Source organism: Rhinichthys klamathensis, unplaced genomic scaffold (genome assembly GCF_029890125.1).
Source record: "Rhinichthys klamathensis goyatoka isolate OS25496 unplaced genomic scaffold, OSU_Roscu_1.1 h1tg000223l_1, whole genome shotgun sequence".
NCBI lineage: Eukaryota > Metazoa > Chordata > Actinopteri > Cypriniformes > Leuciscidae > Rhinichthys > Rhinichthys klamathensis.
In genome coordinates, this window is record NW_026606747.1 from 3,543,770 (window position 1) to 3,565,278 (window position 21,509).

At 46.2% G+C, this 21,509-nt stretch overlaps 46 non-coding genes across 46 annotated transcripts; 10 read left to right on the forward strand and 36 right to left on the reverse strand.

Moving 5' to 3' along the window:
* Positions 1-226: 226 nt before the first annotated feature.
* Positions 227-298, reverse strand: trnap-ugg (transfer RNA proline (anticodon UGG)). The gene has a single exon. It is a non-coding gene; the product is annotated as a tRNA-Pro (tRNA).
* A 136-nt stretch (positions 299-434) lies between these two features.
* On the forward strand, positions 435-507 carry trnar-ccg (transfer RNA arginine (anticodon CCG)). The gene has a single exon. It is a non-coding gene; the product is annotated as a tRNA-Arg (tRNA).
* Positions 508-1,126: 619 nt separating this feature from the next.
* Positions 1,127-1,198, reverse strand: trnap-agg (transfer RNA proline (anticodon AGG)). The gene has a single exon. It is a non-coding gene; the product is annotated as a tRNA-Pro (tRNA).
* A 656-nt stretch (positions 1,199-1,854) lies between these two features.
* On the reverse strand, positions 1,855-1,926 carry trnap-cgg (transfer RNA proline (anticodon CGG)). The gene has a single exon. It is a non-coding gene; the product is annotated as a tRNA-Pro (tRNA).
* A 306-nt stretch (positions 1,927-2,232) lies between these two features.
* Positions 2,233-2,304, reverse strand: trnap-ugg (transfer RNA proline (anticodon UGG)). The gene has a single exon. It is a non-coding gene; the product is annotated as a tRNA-Pro (tRNA).
* A 311-nt stretch (positions 2,305-2,615) lies between these two features.
* Positions 2,616-2,687, reverse strand: trnap-ugg (transfer RNA proline (anticodon UGG)). Its single transcript has one exon. It is a non-coding gene; the product is annotated as a tRNA-Pro (tRNA).
* A 136-nt stretch (positions 2,688-2,823) lies between these two features.
* Positions 2,824-2,896, forward strand: trnar-ccg (transfer RNA arginine (anticodon CCG)). Its single transcript has one exon. It is a non-coding gene; the product is annotated as a tRNA-Arg (tRNA).
* A 699-nt stretch (positions 2,897-3,595) lies between these two features.
* Positions 3,596-3,667, reverse strand: trnap-cgg (transfer RNA proline (anticodon CGG)). Its single transcript has one exon. It is a non-coding gene; the product is annotated as a tRNA-Pro (tRNA).
* Positions 3,668-4,356: 689 nt separating this feature from the next.
* Positions 4,357-4,428, reverse strand: trnap-ugg (transfer RNA proline (anticodon UGG)). Its single transcript has one exon. It is a non-coding gene; the product is annotated as a tRNA-Pro (tRNA).
* A 136-nt stretch (positions 4,429-4,564) lies between these two features.
* trnar-ccg (transfer RNA arginine (anticodon CCG)) lies at positions 4,565-4,637 on the forward strand. Its single transcript has one exon. It is a non-coding gene; the product is annotated as a tRNA-Arg (tRNA).
* Positions 4,638-5,247: 610 nt separating this feature from the next.
* Positions 5,248-5,319, reverse strand: trnap-agg (transfer RNA proline (anticodon AGG)). The gene has a single exon. It is a non-coding gene; the product is annotated as a tRNA-Pro (tRNA).
* Positions 5,320-5,975: 656 nt separating this feature from the next.
* Positions 5,976-6,047, reverse strand: trnap-cgg (transfer RNA proline (anticodon CGG)). The gene has a single exon. It is a non-coding gene; the product is annotated as a tRNA-Pro (tRNA).
* A 306-nt stretch (positions 6,048-6,353) lies between these two features.
* On the reverse strand, positions 6,354-6,425 carry trnap-ugg (transfer RNA proline (anticodon UGG)). Its single transcript has one exon. It is a non-coding gene; the product is annotated as a tRNA-Pro (tRNA).
* Positions 6,426-6,736: 311 nt separating this feature from the next.
* trnas-uga (transfer RNA serine (anticodon UGA)) lies at positions 6,737-6,808 on the reverse strand. The gene has a single exon. It is a non-coding gene; the product is annotated as a tRNA-Ser (tRNA).
* A 136-nt stretch (positions 6,809-6,944) lies between these two features.
* On the forward strand, positions 6,945-7,017 carry trnar-ccg (transfer RNA arginine (anticodon CCG)). The gene has a single exon. It is a non-coding gene; the product is annotated as a tRNA-Arg (tRNA).
* A 619-nt stretch (positions 7,018-7,636) lies between these two features.
* trnap-agg (transfer RNA proline (anticodon AGG)) lies at positions 7,637-7,708 on the reverse strand. The gene has a single exon. It is a non-coding gene; the product is annotated as a tRNA-Pro (tRNA).
* A 656-nt stretch (positions 7,709-8,364) lies between these two features.
* Positions 8,365-8,436, reverse strand: trnap-cgg (transfer RNA proline (anticodon CGG)). The gene has a single exon. It is a non-coding gene; the product is annotated as a tRNA-Pro (tRNA).
* A 306-nt stretch (positions 8,437-8,742) lies between these two features.
* On the reverse strand, positions 8,743-8,814 carry trnap-ugg (transfer RNA proline (anticodon UGG)). The gene has a single exon. It is a non-coding gene; the product is annotated as a tRNA-Pro (tRNA).
* A 311-nt stretch (positions 8,815-9,125) lies between these two features.
* trnap-ugg (transfer RNA proline (anticodon UGG)) lies at positions 9,126-9,197 on the reverse strand. Its single transcript has one exon. It is a non-coding gene; the product is annotated as a tRNA-Pro (tRNA).
* A 136-nt stretch (positions 9,198-9,333) lies between these two features.
* Positions 9,334-9,406, forward strand: trnar-ccg (transfer RNA arginine (anticodon CCG)). The gene has a single exon. It is a non-coding gene; the product is annotated as a tRNA-Arg (tRNA).
* Positions 9,407-10,025: 619 nt separating this feature from the next.
* trnap-agg (transfer RNA proline (anticodon AGG)) lies at positions 10,026-10,097 on the reverse strand. Its single transcript has one exon. It is a non-coding gene; the product is annotated as a tRNA-Pro (tRNA).
* A 656-nt stretch (positions 10,098-10,753) lies between these two features.
* trnap-cgg (transfer RNA proline (anticodon CGG)) lies at positions 10,754-10,825 on the reverse strand. Its single transcript has one exon. It is a non-coding gene; the product is annotated as a tRNA-Pro (tRNA).
* Positions 10,826-11,131: 306 nt separating this feature from the next.
* On the reverse strand, positions 11,132-11,203 carry trnap-ugg (transfer RNA proline (anticodon UGG)). Its single transcript has one exon. It is a non-coding gene; the product is annotated as a tRNA-Pro (tRNA).
* A 311-nt stretch (positions 11,204-11,514) lies between these two features.
* On the reverse strand, positions 11,515-11,586 carry trnap-ugg (transfer RNA proline (anticodon UGG)). Its single transcript has one exon. It is a non-coding gene; the product is annotated as a tRNA-Pro (tRNA).
* A 136-nt stretch (positions 11,587-11,722) lies between these two features.
* trnar-ccg (transfer RNA arginine (anticodon CCG)) lies at positions 11,723-11,795 on the forward strand. The gene has a single exon. It is a non-coding gene; the product is annotated as a tRNA-Arg (tRNA).
* Positions 11,796-12,405: 610 nt separating this feature from the next.
* Positions 12,406-12,477, reverse strand: trnap-agg (transfer RNA proline (anticodon AGG)). The gene has a single exon. It is a non-coding gene; the product is annotated as a tRNA-Pro (tRNA).
* Positions 12,478-13,133: 656 nt separating this feature from the next.
* On the reverse strand, positions 13,134-13,205 carry trnap-ugg (transfer RNA proline (anticodon UGG)). Its single transcript has one exon. It is a non-coding gene; the product is annotated as a tRNA-Pro (tRNA).
* Positions 13,206-13,511: 306 nt separating this feature from the next.
* On the reverse strand, positions 13,512-13,583 carry trnap-ugg (transfer RNA proline (anticodon UGG)). Its single transcript has one exon. It is a non-coding gene; the product is annotated as a tRNA-Pro (tRNA).
* A 311-nt stretch (positions 13,584-13,894) lies between these two features.
* On the reverse strand, positions 13,895-13,966 carry trnap-ugg (transfer RNA proline (anticodon UGG)). Its single transcript has one exon. It is a non-coding gene; the product is annotated as a tRNA-Pro (tRNA).
* A 136-nt stretch (positions 13,967-14,102) lies between these two features.
* trnar-ccg (transfer RNA arginine (anticodon CCG)) lies at positions 14,103-14,175 on the forward strand. The gene has a single exon. It is a non-coding gene; the product is annotated as a tRNA-Arg (tRNA).
* A 615-nt stretch (positions 14,176-14,790) lies between these two features.
* trnap-agg (transfer RNA proline (anticodon AGG)) lies at positions 14,791-14,862 on the reverse strand. Its single transcript has one exon. It is a non-coding gene; the product is annotated as a tRNA-Pro (tRNA).
* Positions 14,863-15,518: 656 nt separating this feature from the next.
* trnap-cgg (transfer RNA proline (anticodon CGG)) lies at positions 15,519-15,590 on the reverse strand. Its single transcript has one exon. It is a non-coding gene; the product is annotated as a tRNA-Pro (tRNA).
* A 306-nt stretch (positions 15,591-15,896) lies between these two features.
* trnap-ugg (transfer RNA proline (anticodon UGG)) lies at positions 15,897-15,968 on the reverse strand. The gene has a single exon. It is a non-coding gene; the product is annotated as a tRNA-Pro (tRNA).
* Positions 15,969-16,279: 311 nt separating this feature from the next.
* trnap-ugg (transfer RNA proline (anticodon UGG)) lies at positions 16,280-16,351 on the reverse strand. The gene has a single exon. It is a non-coding gene; the product is annotated as a tRNA-Pro (tRNA).
* Positions 16,352-16,487: 136 nt separating this feature from the next.
* trnar-ccg (transfer RNA arginine (anticodon CCG)) lies at positions 16,488-16,560 on the forward strand. Its single transcript has one exon. It is a non-coding gene; the product is annotated as a tRNA-Arg (tRNA).
* A 619-nt stretch (positions 16,561-17,179) lies between these two features.
* trnap-agg (transfer RNA proline (anticodon AGG)) lies at positions 17,180-17,251 on the reverse strand. The gene has a single exon. It is a non-coding gene; the product is annotated as a tRNA-Pro (tRNA).
* A 656-nt stretch (positions 17,252-17,907) lies between these two features.
* Positions 17,908-17,979, reverse strand: trnap-cgg (transfer RNA proline (anticodon CGG)). The gene has a single exon. It is a non-coding gene; the product is annotated as a tRNA-Pro (tRNA).
* A 306-nt stretch (positions 17,980-18,285) lies between these two features.
* On the reverse strand, positions 18,286-18,357 carry trnap-ugg (transfer RNA proline (anticodon UGG)). Its single transcript has one exon. It is a non-coding gene; the product is annotated as a tRNA-Pro (tRNA).
* A 311-nt stretch (positions 18,358-18,668) lies between these two features.
* Positions 18,669-18,740, reverse strand: trnap-ugg (transfer RNA proline (anticodon UGG)). Its single transcript has one exon. It is a non-coding gene; the product is annotated as a tRNA-Pro (tRNA).
* Positions 18,741-18,877: 137 nt separating this feature from the next.
* Positions 18,878-18,950, forward strand: trnar-ccg (transfer RNA arginine (anticodon CCG)). Its single transcript has one exon. It is a non-coding gene; the product is annotated as a tRNA-Arg (tRNA).
* A 380-nt stretch (positions 18,951-19,330) lies between these two features.
* On the reverse strand, positions 19,331-19,402 carry trnap-ugg (transfer RNA proline (anticodon UGG)). The gene has a single exon. It is a non-coding gene; the product is annotated as a tRNA-Pro (tRNA).
* A 311-nt stretch (positions 19,403-19,713) lies between these two features.
* Positions 19,714-19,785, reverse strand: trnap-ugg (transfer RNA proline (anticodon UGG)). The gene has a single exon. It is a non-coding gene; the product is annotated as a tRNA-Pro (tRNA).
* A 136-nt stretch (positions 19,786-19,921) lies between these two features.
* trnaq-cug (transfer RNA glutamine (anticodon CUG)) lies at positions 19,922-19,994 on the forward strand. Its single transcript has one exon. It is a non-coding gene; the product is annotated as a tRNA-Gln (tRNA).
* A 681-nt stretch (positions 19,995-20,675) lies between these two features.
* trnap-cgg (transfer RNA proline (anticodon CGG)) lies at positions 20,676-20,747 on the reverse strand. Its single transcript has one exon. It is a non-coding gene; the product is annotated as a tRNA-Pro (tRNA).
* Positions 20,748-21,053: 306 nt separating this feature from the next.
* On the reverse strand, positions 21,054-21,125 carry trnap-ugg (transfer RNA proline (anticodon UGG)). The gene has a single exon. It is a non-coding gene; the product is annotated as a tRNA-Pro (tRNA).
* A 311-nt stretch (positions 21,126-21,436) lies between these two features.
* On the reverse strand, positions 21,437-21,508 carry trnap-ugg (transfer RNA proline (anticodon UGG)). The gene has a single exon. It is a non-coding gene; the product is annotated as a tRNA-Pro (tRNA).
* Between the last annotated feature and the right edge of the window lies 1 nt (position 21,509).

The window sequence follows — 21,509 nt, forward strand, 5'->3', positions numbered from 1 at the left end:
TAATAGAAAGCGTTTGTCGTTAGGAAGCCGCACTCCCTGGCAGGCAGCGATTCAGAGTACGTTCTGTGCAAGGAAATTACCGCTTGTCATCTGGCTGAATCTTGGCTCTGTTGTAGTACAGATGAGAACTCAAGCAGCAGTAAGGATTTCAAAACCACGACAGTTTTGAGTTTGGCTCAGTGCTGCAAAAGGATGGAGCCAGCTGGCTGCTTGTTCCGAAGTTGCTGGGCTCGTCCGGGATTTGAACCCGGGACCTCTCGCACCCAAAGCGAGAATCATACCCCTAGACCAACGAGCCTCGTCGAAAGCAAATCTTTCGGGGGGGCGCCACAAACGGAACCCGACCTGGCGTCGAGATACCAAAGTGTAGTTGTTTGAGCAGCAGAAACCACTTGAAGTCATATTACAGATCAAAGGCAAAGCTTAGCAGACAAGGCCCAGTGGCCTAATGGATAAGGCATCAGCCTCCGGAGCTGGAGATTGTGGGTTCAAGTCCCACCTGGGTCGTCATTAATGGGCTACATTTAAGGTGGCCGTTCGACAAATTCAAGGATGGTTTGTTCAAAGCAAGCCTGTAGCCATGATGACCGCAAGATCTGAATTAGCATAGAACAGACAAACTTCTGATAGCTGTGCTGGGTTTTTGTGTGCGTCACTCTGTTCTGTCCTGCCCGTGCATGTGCCCTATCAGGCTGAAATTACACAAAGCAACCTGCGCAAGAGGCCCAGTGGCTTAATGGGAAAAGGCCGCTTTTTGCTGTTGCACCAGACCTACAACGAAGGCTTTGCGTACGAAAGCAGAGAGGCACAAAATGCTGCAAAAAGTCAATGATAATTTGTTCAAAGAAACTCCACAGAGCAACAAGTATACCTGTGCTTAGCGTTTCTGCAAAAGAGCCACGGTAATTCAATTAGGAGCGATATAAAATGGTTTGAATCCCACTACGGCATCTACAGGCCTGCAAAAACTTCAATTTGGCCGATGCATCAGCCTCTGATGCTGCAGAACGTGACGTCAAGTACTATGTGGCTTGCAGTAAAATGGCCAGATATGAAGTGGTTGATAGAGAAAAGCAGCAACAGCAAAAAGAGTCAGAGAACCCTTGAACTCATACTAAAGGTGAGAGGGCTCGTCCGGGATTTGAACCCGGGACCTCTCGCACCCTAAGCGAGAATCATACCCCTAGACCAACGAGCCTGGCGGGTGAAGTCTCAGACTACGTGCGTACACTTGTACAGTCGCCGAACCCTGGCTTCTAACAGAATGAGCAGGCACTAGTTTTAATAGAAAGCGTTTGTCGTTAGGGAGCCGTACTCCCTGGCATGCAGCGATTCTGAGTACGTTCTGCCAAGGAAATAAACACTTGCTATCTGGCTGAATTACAGTTAGTAATTAGTAAATAGTGCAGTAATATACATTTTAATTAGTATTATTTAACTCATACCAAATCTTTTTTTGATTATTTTTTTATATATCTTTCTTTTTTTATTGTGTATATATATATCGTCTGTTTGTATATCTTTAATTGTATTTTACAGAGTTGTTTACAAGTTCTGGTTGTATTATTGTTGTAATGTTTTACCCTTTTCTCTAGTTTTAGGCCTAATAACATCTGGCAAAGGCACTACCGATGAAACCTAACCTTGGGGCTAATTTGGGTACACCTACATTAATGAATGTTGATTCATGTACTCTGTCCCTTTTCTAAATAAATAAATAAATCAAATCTGGGCTAAGTTATAGGACAGATGAACACGAGCAGCAGCAAGGATTTGAGCAGACCACAACAGTTTTGAGTTCGGCTCAGTGCTGCAAAGGAATGAGCCAACTGGCTGAATCGCTCTGAAACTGCTGGGCTCGTCCGGGATTTGAACCCGGGACCTCTCGCACCCGAAGCGAGAATCATACCCCTAGACCAACGAGCCTGATTAATGAAGATTTGGGCTACTTGCATACACTTGTACAGTCACTGAACGCTGGCCTTTAACAGAATGGGCAGGCACTAGTTTTAATGCAAAACGTTTGTCGTTAGGGAGCCGTACTCCCTGGCAGGCAGCGATTGTGAGTATGTTCTGTGAAGGAAATAAACACTTGTCATCTGGCTGACTTTTGGCTAAATTGTAGTACCGATGAAGACAAACAGCCTTAAGGATTTCAAAAGCACAGCAGTTTTGAGTTTGGCTCAGCGCTCCAAAGGACGGAGCCAACAGGCTGCTCCTGCTGAGACTGCTGGGCTCGTCCGGGATTTAAACCCGGGACCTCTCGCACCCAAAGCGAGAATCATACCCCTAGACCAACGAGCCTGGCTGCTAAAGGCATCGGGCTACTTGCGTACACTTGTACAGTCGCCGAACGCTGGCCTCTAACAGAATGGGCGGGCACTAGTTTTAATAGAAAGCGTTTGTCGTTAGGAAGCCGCACTCCCTGGCAGGCAGCGATTCAGAGTACGTTCTGTGCAAGGAAATAACCGCTTGTCATCTGGCTGAATCTTGGCTCTGTTGTAGTACAGATGAGAACTCAAGCAGCAGTAAGGATTTCAAAACCACGACAGTTTTGAGTTTGGCTCAGTGCTGCAAAAGGATGGAGCCAACTGGCTGCTTGTTCCGAAGCTGCTGGGCTCGTCCGGGATTTGAACCCGGGACCTCTCGCACCCAAAGCGAGAATCATACCCCTAGACCAACGAGCCTCGTCGAAAGCAAATCTTTCGGGGGGGCGCCACAAACGGAACCCGACCTGGCGTCGAGATACCAAAGTGTAGTTGTTTGAGCAGCAGAAACCACTTGAAGTCATATTACAGATCAAAGGCAAAGCTTAGCAGACAAGGCCCAGTGGCCTAATGGATAAGGCATCAGCCTCCGGAGCTGGAGATTGTGGGTTCAAGTCCCACCTGGGTCGTCTTTAATGGGCTACATTTAAGGTGGCCGTTCGACAAATTCAAGGATGGTTTGTTCAAAGCAAGCCTGTGACCGCAAGATCTGAATTAGCATAGAACAGACAAACTTCTGATAGCTGTGCTGGGTTTTTGTGTGCGTCACTCTGTTCTGTCCTGCCCGTGCATGTGCCCTATCAGGCTGAAATTACACAAAGCACCCTGCGCAAGAGGCCCAGTGGCTTTACTAATTACAGTTAGTAATTAGTAAATAGTACAATAATATACATTTTAATTAGTATTATTTAACTCATACCAAATCTTTTTTTGATTATTTTTTGATATATCTTTCTTTTTTTATTGTGTATATATATATCGTCTGTTTGTATATCTTTAATTGTATTTTACAGAGTTGTTTACAAGTTCTGGTTGTATTATTGTTGTAATGTTTTACCCTTTTCTCTAGTTTTAGGCCTAATAACATCTGGCAAAGGCACTACCGATGAAACCTAACCTTGGGGCTAATTTGGGTACACCTACATTAATGAATGTTGATTCATGTACTCTGTCCCTTTTCTAAATAAATAAATAAATCAAATCTGGGCTAAGTTATAGGACAGATGACCACGAGCAGCAGCAAGGATTTGAGCAGACCACAACAGTTTTGAGTTCGGCTCAGTGCTGCAAAGGAATGAGCCAACTGGCTGAATCGCTCTGAAACTGCTGGGCTCGTCCAGGATTTGAACCCGGGACCTCTCGCACCCGAAGCGAGAATCATACCCCTAGACCAACGAGCCTGATTAATGAAAATTTGGGCTACTTGCATACACTTGTACAGTCACTGAACGCTGGCCTTTAACAGAATGGGCAGGCACTAGTTTTAATGCAAAACGTTTGTCGTTAGGGAGCCGTACTCCCTGGCAGGCAGCGATTGTGAGTATGTTCTGTGAAGGAAATAAACACTTGTCATCTGGCTGACTATTGGCTAAATTGTAGTACCGATGAAGACAAACAGCCTTAAGGATTTCAAAAGCACAGCAGTTTTGAGTTTGGCTCAGCGCTCCAAAGGACGGAGCCAACAGGTTGCTCCTGCTGAGACTGCTGGGTTCGTCCGGGATTTAAACCCAGGACCTCTCGCACCCAAAGCGAGAATCATACCCCTAGACCAACGAGCCTAGCTGCTAAAGGCATCGGGCTACTTGCGTACACTTGTACAGTCGCCGAACGCTGGCCTCTAACAGAATGGGCGGGCACTAGTTTTAATAGAAAGCGTTTGTCGTTAGGAAGCCGCACTCCCTGGCAGGCAGCGATTCAGAGTACGTTCTGTGCAAGGAAATTACCGCTTGTCATCTGGCTGAATCTTGGCTCTGTTGTAGTACAGATGAGAACTCAAGCAGCAGTAAGGATTTCAAAACCACGACAGTTTTGAGTTTGGCTCAGTGCTGCAAAAGGATGGAGCCAGCTGGCTGCTTGTTCCGAAGTTGCTGGGCTCGTCCGGGATTTGAACCCGGGACCTCTCGCACCCAAAGCGAGAATCATACCCCTAGACCAACGAGCCTCGTCGAAAGCAAATCTTTCGGGGGGGCGCCACAAACGGAACCCGACCTGGCGTCGAAATACCAAAGTGTAGTTGTTTGAGCAGCAGAAACCACTTGAAGTCATATTACAGATCAAAGGCAAAGCTTAGCAGACAAGGCCCAGTGGCCTAATGGATAAGGCATCAGCCTCCGGAGCTGGAGATTGTGGGTTCAAGTCCCACCTGGGTCGTCATTAATGGGCTACATTTAAGGTGGCCGTTCGACAAATTCAAGGATGGTTTGTTCAAAGCAAGCCTGTGACCGCAAGATCTGAATTAGCATAGAACAGACAAACTTCTGATAGCTGTGCTGGGTTTTTGTGTGCGTCACTCTGTTCTGTCCTGCCCGTGCATGTGCCCTATCAGGCTGAAATTACACAAAGCAACCTGCGCAAGAGGCCCAGTGGCTTAATGGGAAAAGGCCGCTTTTTACTGTTGCACCAGACCTACAACGAAGGCTTTGCGTACGAAAGCAGAGAGGCACAAAATGCTGCAAAAAGTCAATGATAATTTGTTCAAAGAAACTCCACAGAGCAACAAGTATACCTGTGCTTAGCGTTTCTGCAAAAGAGCCACGGTAATTCAATTAGGAGCGATATAAAATGGTTTGAATCCCACTACGGCATCTACAGGCCTGCAAAAACTTCAATTTGGCCGATGCATCAGCCTCTGATGCTGCAGAACGTGACGTCAAGTACTATGTGGCTTGCAGTAAAATGGCCAGATATGAAGTGGTTGATAGAGAAAAGCAGCAACAGCAAAAAGAGTCAGAGAACCCTTGAACTCATACTAAAGGTGAGAGGGCTCGTCCGGGATTTGAACCCGGGACCTCTCGCACCCTAAGCGAGAATCATACCCCTAGACCAACGAGCCTGGCGGGTGAAGTCTCAGACTACGTGCGTACACTTGTACAGTCGCCGAACCCTGGCTTCTAACAGAATGAGCAGGCACTAGTTTTAATAGAAAGCGTTTGTCGTTAGGGAGCCGTACTCCCTGGCATGCAGCGATTCTGAGTACGTTCTGCCAAGGAAATAAACACTTGCCATCTGGCTGAATTACAGTTAGTAATTAGTAAATAGTACAATAATATACATTTTAATTAGTATTATTTAACTCATACCAAATCTTTTTTTGATTATTTTTTGATATATCTTTCTTTTTTTATTGTGTATATATATATCGTCTGTTTGTATATCTTTAATTGTATTTTACAGAGTTGTTTACAAGTTCTGGTTGTATTATTGTTGTAATGTTTTACCCTTTTCTCTAGTTTTAGGCCTAATAACATCTGGCAAAGGCACTACCGATGAAACCTAACCTTGGGGCTAATTTGGGTACACCTACATTAATGAATGTTGATTCATGTACTCTGTCCCTTTTCTAAATAAATAAATAAATCAAATCTGGGCTAAGTTATAGGACAGATGAACACGAGCAGCAGCAAGGATTTGAGCAGACCACAACAGTTTTGAGTTCGGCTCAGTGCTGCAAAGGAATGAGCCAACTGGCTGAATCGCTCTGAAACTGCTGGGCTCGTCCGGGATTTGAACCCGGGACCTCTCGCACCCGAAGCGAGAATCATACCCCTAGACCAACGAGCCTGATTAATGAAAATTTGGGCTACTTGCATACACTTGTACAGTCACTGAACGCTGGCCTTTAACAGAATGGGCAGGCACTAGTTTTAATGCAAAACGTTTGTCGTTAGGGAGCCGTACTCCCTGGCAGGCAGCGATTGTGAGTATGTTCTGTGAAGGAAATAAACACTTGTCATCTGGCTGACTATTGGCTAAATTGTAGTACCGATGAAGACAAACAGCCTTAAGGATTTCAAAAGCACAGCAGTTTTGAGTTTGGCTCAGCGCTCCAAAGGACGGAGCCAGCAGGTTGCTCCTGCTGAGACTGCTGGGCTCGTCCGGGATTTAAACCCGGGACCTCTCGCACCCAAAGCGAGAATCATACCCCTAGACCAACGAGCCTGGCTGCTAAAGGCATCGGGCTACTTGCGTACACTTGTACAGTCGCCGAACGCTGGCCTCTAACAGAATGGGCGGGCACTAGTTTTAATAGAAAGCGTTTGTCGTTAGGAAGCCGCACTCCCTGGCAGGCAGCGATTCAGAGTACGTTCTGTGCAAGGAAATTACCGCTTGTCATCTGGCTGAATCTTGGCTCTGTTGTAGTACAGATGAGAACTCAAGCAGCAGTAAGGATTTCAAAACCACGACAGTTTTGAGTTTGGCTCAGTGCTGCAAAAGGATGGAGCCAGCTGGCTGCTTGTTCCGAAGTTGCTGGGCTCGTCCGGGATTTGAACCCGGGACCTCTCGCACTCAAAGCGAGAATCATACCCCTAGACCAACGAGCCTCGTCGAAAGCAAATCTTTCGGGGGGGCGCCACAAACGGAACCCGACCTGGCGTCGAGATACCAAAGTGTAGTTGTTTGAGCAGCAGAAACCACTTGAAGTCATATTACAGATCAAAGGCAAAGCTTAGCAGACAAGGCCCAGTGGCCTAATGGATAAGGCATCAGCCTCCGGAGCTGGAGATTGTGGGTTCAAGTCCCACCTGGGTCGTCATTAATGGGCTACATTTAAGGTGGCCGTTCGACAAATTCAAGGATGGTTTGTTCAAAGCAAGCCTGTAGCCATGATGACCGCAAGATCTGAATTAGCATAGAACAGACAAACTTCTGATAGCTGTGCTGGGTTTTTGTGTGCGTCACTCTGTTCTGTCCTGCCCGTGCATGTGCCCTATCAGGCTGAAATTACACAAAGCAACCTGCGCAAGAGGCCCAGTGGCTTAATGGGAAAAGGCCGCTTTTTGCTGTTGCACCAGACCTACAACGAAGGCTTTGCGTACGAAAGCAGAGAGGCACAAAATGCTGCAAAAAGTCAATGATAATTTGTTCAAAGAAACTCCACAGAGCAACAAGTATACCTGTGCTTAGCGTTTCTGCAAAAGAGCCACGGTAATTCAATTAGGAGCGATATAAAATGGTTTGAATCCCACTACGGCATCTACAGGCCTGCAAAAACTTCAATTTGGCCGATGCATCAGCCTCTGATGCTGCAGAACGTGACGTCAAGTACTATGTGGCTTGCAGTAAAATGGCCAGATATGAAGTGGTTGATAGAGAAAAGCAGCAACAGCAAAAAGAGTCAGAGAACCCTTGAACTCATACTAAAGGTGAGAGGGCTCGTCCGGGATTTGAACCCGGGACCTCTCGCACCCTAAGCGAGAATCATACCCCTAGACCAACGAGCCTGGCTGATGAAGTCTCAGACTACGTGCGTACACTTGTACAGTCGCCGAACCCTGGCTTCTAACAGAATGAGCAGGCACTAGTTTTAATAGAAAGCGTTTGTCGTTAGGGAGCCGTACTCCCTGGCATGCAGCGATTCTGAGTACGTTCTGCCAAGGAAATAAACACTTGCCATCTGGCTGAATTACAGTTAGTAATTAGTAAATAGTACAATGATATACATTTTAATTAGTATTATTTAACTCATACCAAATCTTTTTTTGATTATTTTTTTATATATCTTTCTTTTTTTATTGTGTATATATATATCGTCTGTTTGTATATCTTTAATTGTATTTTACAGAGTTGTTTACAAGTTCTGGTTGTATTATTGTTGTAATGTTTTACCCTTTTCTCTAGTTTTAGGCCTAATAACATCTGGCAAAGGCACTACCGATGAAACCTAACCTTGGGGCTAATTTGGGTACACCTACATTAATGAATGTTGATTCATGTACTCTGTCCCTTTTCTAAATAAATAAATAAATCAAATCTGGGCTAAGTTATAGGACAGATGACCACGAGCAGCAGCAAGGATTTGAGCAGACCACAACAGTTTTGAGTTCGGCTCAGTGCTGCAAAGGAATGAGCCAACTGGCTGAATCGCTCTGAAACTGCTGGGCTCGTCCGGGATTTGAACCCGGGACCTCTCGCACCCGAAGCGAGAATCATACCCCTAGACCAACGAGCCTGATTAATGAAAATTTGGGCTACTTGCTTACACTTGTACAGTCACTGAACGCTGGCCTTTAACAGAATGGGCAGGCACTAGTTTTAATGCAAAACGTTTGTCGTTAGGGAGCCGTACTCCCTGGCAGGCAGCGATTGTGAGTATGTTCTGTGAAGGAAATAAACACTTGTCATCTGGCTGACTTTTGGCTAAATTGTAGTACCGATGAAGACAAACAGCCTTAAGGATTTCAAAAGCACAGCAGTTTTGAGTTTGGCTCAGCGCTCCAAAGGACGGAGCCAACAGGCTGCTCCTGCTGAGACTGCTGGGCTCGTCCAGGATTTAAACCCGGGACCTCTCGCACCCAAAGCGAGAATCATACCCCTAGACCAACGAGCCTGGCTGCTAAAGGTATCGGGCTACTTGCGTACACTTGTACAGTCGCCGAACGCTGGCCTCTAACAGAATGGGCGGGCACTAGTTTTAATAGAAAGCGTTTGTCGTTAGGAAGCCGCACTCCCTGGCAGGCAGCGATTCAGAGTACGTTCTGTGCAAGGAAATTACCGCTTGTCATCTGGCTGAATCTTGGCTCTGTTGTAGTACAGATGAGAACTCAAGCAGCAGTAAGGATTTCAAAACCACGACAGTTTTGAGTTTGGCTCAGTGCTGCAAAAGGATGGAGCCAGCTGGCTGCTTGTTCCGAAGTTGCTGGGCTCGTCCGGGATTTGAACCCGGGACCTCTCGCACCCAAAGCGAGAATCATACCCCTAGACCAACGAGCCTCGTCGAAAGCAAATCTTTCGGGGGGGCGCCACAAACGGAACCCGACCTGGCGTCGAGATACCAAAGTGTAGTTGTTTGAGCAGCAGAAACCACTTGAAGTCATATTACAGATCAAAGGCAAAGCTTAGCAGACAAGGCCCAGTGGCCTAATGGATAAGGCATCAGCCTCCGGAGCTGGAGATTGTGGGTTCAAGTCCCACCTGGGTCGTCATTAATGGGCTACATTTAAGGTGGCCGTTCGACAAATTCAAGGATGGTTTGTTCAAAGCAAGCCTGTAGCCATGATGACCGCAAGATCTGAATTAGCATAGAACAGACAAACTTCTGATAGCTGTGCTGGGTTTTTGTGTGCGTCACTCTGTTCTGTCCTGCCCGTGCATGTGCCCTATCAGGCTGAAATTACACAAAGCAACCTGTGCAAGAGGCCCAGTGGCTTAATGGGAAAAGGCCGCTTTTTGCTGTTGCACCAGACCTACAACGAAGGCTTTGCGTACGAAAGCAGAGAGGCACAAAATGCTGCAAAAAGTCAATGATAATTTGTTCAAAGAAACTCCACAGAGCAACAAGTATACCTGTGCTTAGCGTTTCTGCAAAAGAGCCACGGTAATTCAATTAGGAGCGATATAAAATGGTTTGAATCCCACTACGGCATCTACAGGCCTGCAAAAACTTCAATTTGGCCGATGCATCAGCCTCTGATGCTGCAGAACGTGACGTCAAGTACTATGTGGCTTGCAGTAAAATGGCCAGATATGAAGTGGTTGATAGAGAAAAGCAGCAACAGCAAAAAGAGTCAGAGAACCCTTGAACTCATACTAAAGGTGAGAGGGCTCGTCCGGGATTTGAACCCGGGACCTCTCGCACCCTAAGCGAGAATCATACCCCTAGACCAACGAGCCTGGCGGGTGAAGTCTCAGACTACGTGCGTACACTTGTACAGTCGCCGAACCCTGGCTTCTAACAGAATGAGCAGGCACTAGTTTTAATAGAAAGCGTTTGTCGTTAGGGAGCCGTACTCCCTGGCATGCAGCGATTCTGAGTACGTTCTGCCAAGGAAATAAACACTTGCTATCTGGCTGAATTACAGTTAGTAATTAGTAAATAGTGCAGTAATATACATTTTAATTAGTATTATTTAACTCATACCAAATCTTTTTTTGATTATTTTTTTATATATCTTTCTTTTTTTATTGTGTATATATATATCGTCTGTTTGTATATCTTTAATTGTATTTTACAGAGTTGTTTACAAGTTCTGGTTGTATTATTGTTGTAATGTTTTACCCTTTTCTCTAGTTTTAGGCCTAATAACATCTGGCAAAGGCACTACCGATGAAACCTAACCTTGGGGCTAATTTGGGTACACCTACATTAATGAATGTTGATTCATGTACTCTGTCCCTTTTCTAAATAAATAAATAAATCAAATCTGGGCTAAGTTATAGGACAGATGAACACGAGCAGCAGCAAGGATTTGAGCAGACCACAACAGTTTTGAGTTCGGCTCAGTGCTGCAAAGGAATGAGCCAACTGGCTGAATCGCTCTGAAACTGCTGGGCTCGTCCGGGATTTGAACCCGGGACCTCTCGCACCCGAAGCGAGAATCATACCCCTAGACCAACGAGCCTGATTAATGAAAATTTGGGCTACTTGCATACACTTGTACAGTCACTGAACGCTGGCCTTTAACAGAATGGGCAGGCACTAGTTTTAATGCAAAACGTTTGTCGTTAGGGAGCCGTACTCCCTGGCAGGCAGCGATTGTGAGTATGTTCTGTGAAGGAAATAAACACTTGTCATCTGGCTGACTATTGGCTAAATTGTAGTACCGATGAAGACAAACAGCCTTAAGGATTTCAAAAGCACAGCAGTTTTGAGTTTGGCTCAGCGCTCCAAAGGACGGAGCCAACAGGTTGCTCCTGCTGAGACTGCTGGGCTCGTCCGGGATTTAAACCCGGGACCTCTCGCACCCAAAGCGAGAATCATACCCCTAGACCAACGAGCCTGGCTGCTAAAGGCATCGGGCTACTTGCGTACACTTGTACAGTCGCCGAACGCTGGCCTCTAACAGAATGGGCGGGCACTAGTTTTAATAGAAAGCGTTTGTCGTTAGGAAGCTGTACTCCCTGGCAGGCAGCGATTCAGAGTACGTTCTGTGCAAGGAAATTACCGCTTGTCATCTGGCTGAATCTTGGCTCTGTTGTAGTACAGATGAGAACTCAAGCAGCAGTAAGGATTTCAAAACCACGACAGTTTTGAGTTTGGCTCAGTGCTGCAAAAGGATGGAGCCAGCTGGCTGCTTGTTCCGAAGTTGCTGGGCTCGTCCGGGATTTGAACCCGGGACCTCTCGCACCCACAGCGAGAATCATACCCCTAGACCAACGAGCCTCGTCGAAAGCAAATCTTTCGGGGGGGCGCCACAAACGGAACCCGACCTGGCGTCGAGATACCAAAGTGTAGTTGTTTGAGCAGCAGAAACCACTTGAAGTCATATTACAGATCAAAGGCAAAGCTTAGCAGACAAGGCCCAGTGGCCTAATGGATAAGGCATCAGCCTCCGGAGCTGGAGATTGTGGGTTCAAGTCCCACCTGGGTCGTCTTTAATGGGCTACATTTAAGGTGGCCGTTCGACAAATTCAAGGATGGTTTGTTCAAAGCAAGCCTGTGACCGCAAGATCTGAATTAGCATAGAACAGACAAACTTCTGATAGCTGTGCTGGGTTTTTGTGTGCGTCACTCTGTTCTGTCCTGCCCGTGCATGTGCCCTATCAGGCTGAAATTACACAAAGCACCCTGCGCAAGAGGCCCAGTGGCTTAATGGGAAAAGGCCGCTTTTTGCTGTTGCACCAGACCTACAACGAAGGCTTTGCGTACGAAAGCAGAGAGGCACAAAATGCTGCAAAAAGTCAATGATAATTTGTTCAAAGAAACTCCACAGAGCAACAAGTATACCTGTGCTTAGCGTTTCTGCAAAAGAGCCACGGTAATTCAATTAGGAGCGATATAAAATGGTTTGAATCCCACTACGGCATCTACAGGCCTGCAAAAACTTCAATTTGGCCGATGCATCAGCCTCTGATGCTGCAGAACGTGACGTCAAGTACTATGTGGCTTGCAGTAAAATGGCCAGATATGAAGTGGTTGATAGAGAAAAGCAGCAACAGCAAAAAGAGTCGGAGAACCCTTGAACTCATACTAAAGGTGAGAGGGCTCGTCCGGGATTTGAACCCGGGACCTCTCGCACCCTAAGCGAGAATCATACCCCTAGACCAACGAGCCTGGCGGGTGAAGTCTCAGACTACGTGCGTACACTTGTACAGTCGCCGAACCCTGGCTTCTAACAGAATGAGCAGGCACTAGTTTTAATAGAAAGCGTTTGTCGTTAGGGAGCCGTACTCCCTGGCATGCAGCGATTCTGAGTACGTTCTGCCAAGGAAATAAACACTTGCCATCTGGCTGAATTACAGTTAGTAATTAGTAAATAGTACAGTAATATACATTTTAATTAGTATTATTTAACTCATACCAAATCTTTTTTTGATTATTTTTTTATATATCTTTCTTTTTTTATTGTGTATATATATATCGTCTGTTTGTATATCTTTAATTGTATTTTACAGAGTTGTTTACAAGTTCTGGTTGTATTATTGTTGTAATGTTTTACCCTTTTCTCTAGTTTTAGGCCTAATAACATCTGGCAAAGGCACTACCGATGAAACCTAACCTTGGGGCTAATTTGGGTACACCTACATTAATGAATGTTGAATCATGTACTCTGTCCCTTTTCTAAATAAATAAATAAATCAAATCTGGGCTAAGTTATAGGACAGATGAACACGAGCAGCAGCAAGGATTTGAGCAGACCACAACAGTTTTGAGCTCGGCTCAGTGCTGCAAAGGAATGAGCCAACTGGCTGAATCGCTCTGAAACTGCTGGGCTCGTCCAGGATTTGAACCCGGGACCTCTCGCACCCAAAGCAAGAATCATACCCCTAGACCAACGAGCCTGATTAATGAAAATTTGGGCTACTTGCATACACTTGTACAGTCACTGAACGCTGGCCTTTAACAGAATGGGCAGGCACTAGTTTTAATGCAAAACGTTTGTCGTTAGGGAGCCGTACTCCCTGGCAGGCAGCGATTGTGAGTATGTTCTGTGAAGGAAATAAACACTTGTCATCTGGCTGACTATTGGCTAAATTGTAGTACCGATGAAGACAAACAGCCTTAAGGATTTCAAAAGCACAGCAGTTTTGAGTTTGGCTCAGCGCTCCAAAGGACGGAGCCAACAGGTTGCTCCTGCTGAGACTGCTGGGCTCGTCCGGGATTTAAACCCGGGACCTCTCGCACCCAAAGCGAGAATCATACCCCTAGACCAACGAGCCTGGCTGCTAAAGGCATCGGGCTACTTGCGTACACTTGTACAGTCGCCGAACGCTGGCCTCTAACAGAATGGGCGGGCACTAGTTTTAATAGAAAGCGTTTGTCGTTAGGAAGCCGCACTCCCTGGCAGGCAGCGAATCAGAGTACGTTCTGTGCAAGGAAATTACCGCTTGTCATCTGGCTGAATCTTGGCTCTGTTGTAGTACAGATGAGAACTCAAGCAGCAGTAAGGATTTCAAAACCACGACAGTTTTGAGTTTGGCTCAGTGCTGCAAAAGGATGGAGCCAGCTGGCTGCTTGTTCCGAAGTTGCTGGGCTCGTCCGGGATTTGAACCCGGGACCTCTCGCACCCAAAGCGAGAATCATACCCCTAGACCAACGAGCCTCGTCGAAAGCAAATCTTTCGGGGGGGCGCCACAAACGGAACCCGACCTGGCGTCGAGATACCAAAGTGTAGTTGTTTGAGCAGCAGAAACCACTTGAAGTCATATTACAGATCAAAGGCAAAGCTTAGCAGACAAGGCCCAGTGGCCTAATGGATAAGGCATCAGCCTCCGGAGCTGGAGATTGTGGGTTCAAGTCCCACCTGGGTCGTCATTAATGGGCTACATTTAAGGTGGCCGGTCGACAAATTCAAGGATGGTTTGTTCAAAGCAAGCCTGTAGCCATGATGACCGCAAGATCTGAATTAGCATAGAACAGACAAACTTCTGATAGCATGGGTTTTTGTGTGCGTCACTCTGTTCTGTCCTGCCCGTGCATGTGCCCTATCAGGCTGAAATTACACAAAGCAACCTGCGCAAGAGGCCCAGTGGCTTAATGGGAAAAGGCCACTTTTTGCTGTTGCACCAGACCTACAACGAAGGCTTTGCGTACGAAAGCAGAGAGGCACAAAATGCTGCAAAAAGTCAATGATAATTTGTTCAAAGAAACTCCACAGAGCAACAAGTATACCTGTGCTTAGCGTTTCTGCAAAAGAGCCACGGTAATTCAATTAGGAGCGATATAAAATGGTTTGAATCCCACTACGGCATCTACAGGCCTGCAAAAACTTCAATTTGGCCGATGCATCAGCCTCTGATGCTGCAGAACGTGACGTCAAGTACTATGTGGCTTGCAGTAAAATGGCCAGATATTAAGTGGTTGATAGAGAAAAGCAGCAACAGCAAAAAGAGTCAGAGAACCCTTGAACTCATACTAAAGGTGAGAGGGCTCGTCCGGGATTTGAACCCGGGACCTCTCGCACCCTAAGCGAGAATCATACCCCTAGACCAACGAGCCTGGCTGATGAAGTCTCAGACTACGTGCGTACACTTGTACAGTCGCCGAACCCTGGCTTCTAACAGAATGAGCAGGCACTAGTTTTAATAGAAAGCGTTTGTCGTTAGGGAGCCGTACTCCCTGGCATGCAGCGATTCTGAGTACGTTCTGCCAAGGAAATAAACACTTGCCATCTGGCTGAATTACAGTTAGTAATTAGTAAATAGTACAATAATATACATTTTAATTAGTATTATTTAACTCATACCAAATCTTTTTTTGATTATTTTTTGATATATCTTTCTTTTTTTATTGTGTATATATATATCGTCTGTTTGTATATCTTTAATTGTATTTTACAGAGTTGTTTACAAGTTCTGGTTGTATTATTGTTGTAATGTTTTACCCTTTTCTCTAGTTTTAGGCCTAATAACATCTGGCAAAGGCACTACCGATGAAACCTAACCTTGGGGCTAATTTGGGTACACCTACATTAATGAATGTTGATTCATGTACTCTGTCCCTTTTCTAAATAAATAAATAAATCAAATCTGGGCTAAGTTATAGGACAGATGACCACGAGCAGCAGCAAGGATTTGAGCAGACCACAACAGTTTTGAGTTCGGCTCAGTGCTGCAAAGGAATGAGCCAACTGGCTGAATCGCTCTGAAACTGCTGGGCTCGTCCGGGATTTGAACCCGGGACCTCTCGCACCCGAAGCGAGAATCATACCCCTAGACCAACGAGCCTGATTAATGAAAATTTGGGCTACTTGCATACACTTGTACAGTCACTGAACGCTGGCCTTTAACAGAATGGGCAGGCACTAGTTTTAATGCAAAACGTTTGTCGTTAGGGAGCCGTACTCCCTGGCAGGCAGCGATTGTGAGTATGTTCTGTGAAGGAAATAAACACTTGTCATCTGGCTGACTATTGGCTAAATTGTAGTACCGATGAAGACAAACAGCCTTAAGGATTTCAAAAGCACAGCAGTTTTGAGTTTGGCTCAGCGCTCCAAAGGACGGAGCCAACAGGTTGCTCCTGCTGAGACTGCTGGGCTCGTCCGGGATTTAAACCCGGGACCTCTCGCACCCAAAGCGAGAATCATACCCCTAGACCAACGAGCCTGGCTGCTAAAGGCATCGGGCTACTTGCGTACACTTGTACAGTCGCCGAACGCTGGCCTCTAACAGAATGGGCGGGCACTAGTTTTAATAGAAAGCGTTTGTCGTTAGGAAGCCGCACTCCCTGGCAGGCAGCGATTCAGAGTACGTTCTGTGCAAGGAAATTACCGCTTGTCATCTGGCTGAATCTTGGCTCTGTTGTAGTACAGATGAGAACTCAAGCAGCAGTAAGGATTTCAAAACCACGACAGTTTTGAGTTTGGCTCAGTGCTGCAAAAGGATGGAGCCAGCTGGCTGCTTGTTCCGAAGTTGCTGGGCTCGTCCGGGATTTGAACCCGGGACCTCTCGCACCCAAAGCGAGAATCATACCCCTAGACCAACGAGCCTCGTCGAAAGCAAATCTTTCGGGGGGGCGCCACAAACGGAACCCGACCTGGCGTCGAGATACCAAAGTGTAGTTGTTTGAGCAGCAGAAACCACTTGAAGTCATATTACAGATCAAAGGCAAAGCTTAGCAGACAAGGCCCAGTGGCCTAATGGATAAGGCATCAGCCTCCGGAGCTGGAGATTGTGGGTTCAAGTCCCACCTGGGTCGTCATTAATGGGCTACATTTAAGGTGGCCGGTCGACAAATTCAAGGATGGTTTGTTCAAAGCAAGCCTGTAGCCATGATGACCGCAAGATCTGAATTAGCATAGAACAGACAAACTTCTGATAGCTGTGCTGGGTTTTTGTGTGCGTCACTCTGTTCTGTCCTGCCCGTGCATGTGCCCTATCAGGCTGAAATTACACAAAGCAACCTGCGCAAGAGGCCCAGTGGCTTAATGGGAAAAGGCCGCTTTTTGCTGTTGCACCAGACCTACAACGAAGGCTTTGCGTACGAAAGCAGAGAGGCACAAAATGCTGCAAAAAGTCAATGATAATTTGTTCAAAGAAACTCCACAGAGCAACAAGTATACCTGTGCTTAGCGTTTCTGCAAAAGAGCCACGGTAATTCAATTAGGAGCGATATAAAATGGTTTGAATCCCACTACGGCATCTACTGGCCTGCAAAAACTTCAATTTGGCCGATGCATCAGCCTCTGATGCTGCAGAACGTGACGTCAAGTACTATGTGGCTTGCAGTAAAATGGCCAGATATGAAGTGGTTGATAGAGAAAAGCAGCAACAGCAAAAAGAGTCAGAGAACCCTTGAACTCACACTAAAGGTGAGAGGGCTCGTCCGGGATTTGAACCCGGGACCTCTCGCACCCTAAGCGAGAATCATACCCCTAGACCAACGAGCCTGGCGGGTGAAGTCTCAGACTACGTGCGTACACTTGTACAGTCGCCGAACCCTGGCTTCTAACAGAATGAGCAGGCACTAGTTTTAATAGAAAGCGTTTGTCGTTAGGGAGCCGTACTCCCTGGCATGCAGCGATTCTGAGTACGTTCTGCCAAGGAAATAAACACTTGCCATCTGGCTGAATTACAGTTAGTAATTAGTAAATAGTACAATAATATACATTTTAATTAGTATTATTTAACTCATACCAAATCTTTTTTTGATTATTTTTTGATATATCTTTCTTTTTTTATTGTGTATATATATATCGTCTGTTTGTATATCTTTAATTGTATTTTACAGAGTTGTTTACAAGTTCTGGTTGTATTATTGTTGTAATGTTTTACCCTTTTCTCTAGTTTTAGGCCTAATAACATCTGGCAAAGGCACTACCGATGAAACCTAACCTTGGGGCTAATTTGGGTACACCTACATTAATGAATGTTGATTCATGTACTCTGTCCCTTTTCTAAATAAATAAATAAATCAAATCTGGGCTAAGTTATAGGACAGATGAACACGAGCAGCAGCAAGGATTTGAGCAGACCACAACAGTTTTGAGTTCGGCTCAGTGCTGCAAAGGAATGAGCCAACTGGCTGAATCGCTCTGAAACTGCTGGGCTCGTCCGGGATTTGAACCCGGGACCTCTCGCACCCGAAGCGAGAATCATACCCCTAGACCAACGAGCCTGATTAATGAAAATTTGGGCTACTTGCATACACTTGTACAGTCACTGAACGCTGGCCTTTAACAGAATGGGCAGGCACTAGTTTTAATGCAAAACGTTTGTCGTTAGGGAGCCGTACTCCCTGGCAGGCAGCGATTGTGAGTATGTTCTGTGAAGGAAATAAACACTTGTCATCTGGCTGACTATTGGCTAAATTGTAGTACCGATGAAGACAAACAGCCTTAAGGATTTCAAAAGCACAGCAGTTTTGAGTTTGGCTCAGCGCTCCAAAGGACGGAGCCAACAGGTTGCTCCTGCTGAGACTGCTGGGCTCGTCCGGGATTTAAACCCGGGACCTCTCGCACCCAAAGCGAGAATCATACCCCTAGACCAACGAGCCTGGCTGCTAAAGGCATCGGGCTACTTGCGTACACTTGTACAGTCGCCGAACGCTGGCCTCTAACAGAATGGGCGGGCACTAGTTTTAATAGAAAGCGTTTGTCGTTAGGAAGCCGCACTCCCTGGCAGGCAGCGATTCAGAGTACGTTCTGTGCAAGGAAATAACCGCTTGTCATCTGGCTGAATCTTGGCTCTGTTGTAGTACAGATGAGAACTCAAGCAGCAGTAAGGATTTCAAAACCACGACAGTTTTGAGTTTGGCTCAGTGCTGCAAAAGGATGGAGCCAACTGGCTGCTTGTTCCGAAGCTGCTGGGCTCGTCCGGGATTTGAACCCGGGGCCTCTCGCACCCAAAGCGAGAATCATACCCCTAGACCAACGAGCCTCGTCGAAAAGCAAATCTTTCGGGGGGGCGCCACAAACGGAACCCGACCTGGCGTCGAGATACCAAAGTGTAGTTGTTTGAGCAGCAGAAACCACTTGAAGTCATATTACAGATCAAAGGCAAAGCTTAGCAGACAAGGCCCAGTGGCCTAATGGATAAGGCATCAGCCTCCGGAGCTGGAGATTGTGGGTTCAAGTCCCACCTGGGTCGTCTTTAATGGGCTACATTTAAGGTGGCCGTTCGACAAATTCAAGGATGGTTTGTTCAAAGCAAGCCTGTGACCGCAAGATCTGAATTAGCATAGAACAGACAAACTTCTGATAGCTGTGCTGGGTTTTTGTGTGCGTCACTCTGTTCTGTCCTGCCCGTGCATGTGCCCTATCAGGCTGAAATTACACAAAGCACCCTGCGCAAGAGGCCCAGTGGCTTTACTAATTACAGTTAGTAATTAGTAAATAGTACAATAATATACATTTTAATTAGTATTATTTAACTCATACCAAATCTTTTTTTGATTATTTTTTGATATATCTTTGATATATCAGCGCTCCAAAGGACGGAGCCAACAGGCTGCTCCTGCTGAGACTGCTGGGCTCGTCCGGGATTTAAACCCGGGACCTCTCGCACCCAAAGCGAGAATCATACCCCTAGACCAACGAGCCTGGCTGCTAAACGCATCGGGCTACTTGCGTACACTTGTACAGTCGCCGAACGCTGGCCTCTAACAGAATGGGCGGGCACTAGTTTTAATAGAAAGCGTTTGTCGTTAGGAAGCCGCACTCCCTGGCAGGCAGCGATTCAGAGTACGTTCTGTGCAAGGAAATAACCGCTTGTCATCTGGCTGAATCTTGGCTCTGTTGTAGTACAGATGAGAACTCAAGCAGCAGTAAGGATTTCAAAACCACGACAGTTTTGAGTTTGGCTCAGTGCTGCAAAAGGATGGAGCCAACTGGCTGCTTGTTCCGAAGCTGCTGGGCTCGTCCGGGATTTGAACCCGGGACCTCTCGCACCCAAAGCGAGAATCATACCCCTAGACCAACGAGCCTCGTCGAAAGCAAATCTTTCGGGGGGGCGCCACAAACGGAACCCGACCTGGCGTCGAGATACCAAAGTGTAGTTGTTTGAGCAGCAGAAACCACTTGAAGTCATATTACAGATCAAAGGCAAAGCTTAGCAGACAAGGCCCAGTGGCCTAATGGATAAGGCATCAGCCTCTGGAGCTGGAGATTGTGGGTTCAAGTCCCACCTGGGTCGTCTTTAATGGGCTACATTTAAGGTGGCCGTTCGACAAATTCAAGGATGGTTTGTTCAAAGCAAGCCTGTGACCGCAAGATCTGAATTAGCATAGAACAGACAAACTTCTGATAGCTGTGCTGGGTTTTTGTGTGCGCCGTACTCCCTGGCATGCAGCGATTCTGAGTACGTTCTGCCAAGGAAATAAACACTTGCCATCTGGCTGAATTACAGTTAGTAATTAGTAAATAGTACAGTAATATACATTTTAATTAGTATTATTTAACTCATACCAAATCTTTTTTTGATTATTTTTTTATATATCTTTCTTTTTTTATTGTGTATATATATATCGTCTGTTTGTATATCTTTAATTGTATTTTACAGAGTTGTTTACAAGTTCTGGTTGTATTATTGTTGTAATGTTTTACCCTTTTCTCTAGTTTTAGGCCTAATAACATCTGGCAAAGGCACTACCGATGAAACCTAACCTTGGGGCTAATTTGGGTACACCTACATTAATGAATGTTGATTCATGTACTCTGTCCCTTTTCTAAATAAATAAATAAATAAAATCTGGGCTAAGTTATAGGACAGATGACCACGAGCAGCAGCAAGGATTTGAGCAGACCACAACAGTTTTGAGTTCGGCTCAGTGCTGCAAAGGAATGAGCCAACTGGCTGAATCGCTCTGAAACTGCTGGGCTCGTCCGGGATTTGAACCCGGGACCTCTCGCACCCGAAGCGAGAATCATACCCCTAGACCAACGAGCCTGATTAATGAAAATTTGGGCTACTTGCATACACTTGTACAGTCACTGAACGCTGGCCTTTAACAGAATGGGCAGGCACTAGTTTTAATGCAAAACGTTTGTCGTTAGGGAGCCGTACTCCCTGGCAGGCAGCGATTGTGAGTATGTTCTGTGAAGGAAATAAACACTTGTCATCTGGCTGACTATTGGCTAAATTGTAGTACCGATGAAGACAAACAGCCTTAAGGATTTCAAAAGCACAGCAGTTTTGAGTTTGGCTCAGCGCTCCAAAGGACGGAGCCAACAGGTTGCTCCTGCTGAGAATGCTGGGTTCGTCCGGGATTTAAACCCGGGACCTCTCGCACCCAAAGCGAGAATCATACCCCTAGACCAACGAGCCTGGCTGCTAAAGGCATCGGGCTACTTGCGTACACTTGTACAGTCGCCGAACGCTGGCCTCTAACAGAATGGGCGGGCACTAGTTTTAATAGAAAGCGTTTGTCGTTAGGAAGCCGCACTCCCTGGCAGGCAGCGATTCAGAGTACGTTCTGTGCAAGGAAATTACCGCTTGTCATCTGGCTGAATCTTGGCTCTGTTGTAGTACAGATGAGAACTCAAGCAGCAGTAAGGATTTCAAAACCACGACAGTTTTGAGTTTGGCTCAGTGCTGCAAAAGGATGGAGCCAGCTGGCTGCTTGTTCCGAAGTTGCTGGGCTCGTCCGGGATTTGAACCCGGGACCTCTCGCACCCAAAGCGAGAATCATACCCCTAGACCAACGAGCCT